The sequence below is a fragment of the Oncorhynchus clarkii genome, chromosome 28, assembly GCF_045791955.1.
Source record: "Oncorhynchus clarkii lewisi isolate Uvic-CL-2024 chromosome 28, UVic_Ocla_1.0, whole genome shotgun sequence".
NCBI classification, from domain to species: domain Eukaryota; kingdom Metazoa; phylum Chordata; class Actinopteri; order Salmoniformes; family Salmonidae; genus Oncorhynchus; species Oncorhynchus clarkii.
In genome coordinates this window covers 15,433,968-15,434,890 of record NC_092174.1, presented here as the reverse complement: position 1 = coordinate 15,434,890, position 923 = coordinate 15,433,968, and positions in this window count along the sequence as shown.

Genomic DNA, 923 nt, shown 5'->3' with positions numbered 1-923 from the left:
GAGCCTGGTAAGTCGCATGGGTACTTCCGGGAAAATCATTATTTGATGACGCATCCTCCGTCATGTGACAGTGGACACGAACATTAGCATTTTTCCGCTTCTGTACACAAACTTCATATGCGTGTTGTATAAATTATTTTTAAGAGCTATTATTGCATAATGTTGTATTCGTTTGTCACTTACACCCCCTAGATTATTGTCATTTCCTTGTTTACTCACAATCTCAAGAGTAGACATTTGTTTGTAATTGATCAAGGCCAATAACTTAACATGTCTGTGGTAGGCCTACACATATAAGAATATGTAATTTAGTCAATACGTTATTAATTGATATAATACAGGAGTTTTTCAATGAAGAGGTGGCACAATGCAGAAGTACATAGTGCTAAGAATGTGTCAATGAATGGTGGTTGATGTATATCCTTCAATCTTTCTCAGCGGTCACACAAACCTGTGAAGCCAAATGGATTTCCAACTGCAGTATTGATATAATAAATGTCATTTAACTTGACTGTACCCACTTAGCCTCTGGAGAACAAAATAAGTAGCACTTGCCTAGTTGCTTTGGACCTGAAGATTTCAAAATGATTTCCTCTCATACTGTGCTCTCGAATGGCTCAGTGGATTGGAGCATGGTGCTTCAAACACGTGAGAAACACCAGAAGCTGTATGTATCAAAGTGTCTCAGAATAGGAGCACTGATCTAGGATCAGGTATCCCCTTGTCCATGTAATCTTATTAATTGTGGATGAATCTAAAAGGCATTCCTTCGTTGACAGGCTTGATAAATATGGCCCCAGAGCACACACAACAGTTCTTGAGACACCCATACAGGTTTGGTTCTTCAGTCACAATCACATTCATCCATCAGCTTCAGAGGAACTTGTTCAATGTTCAGAGATTATGAGTCAGATTGTTATTAT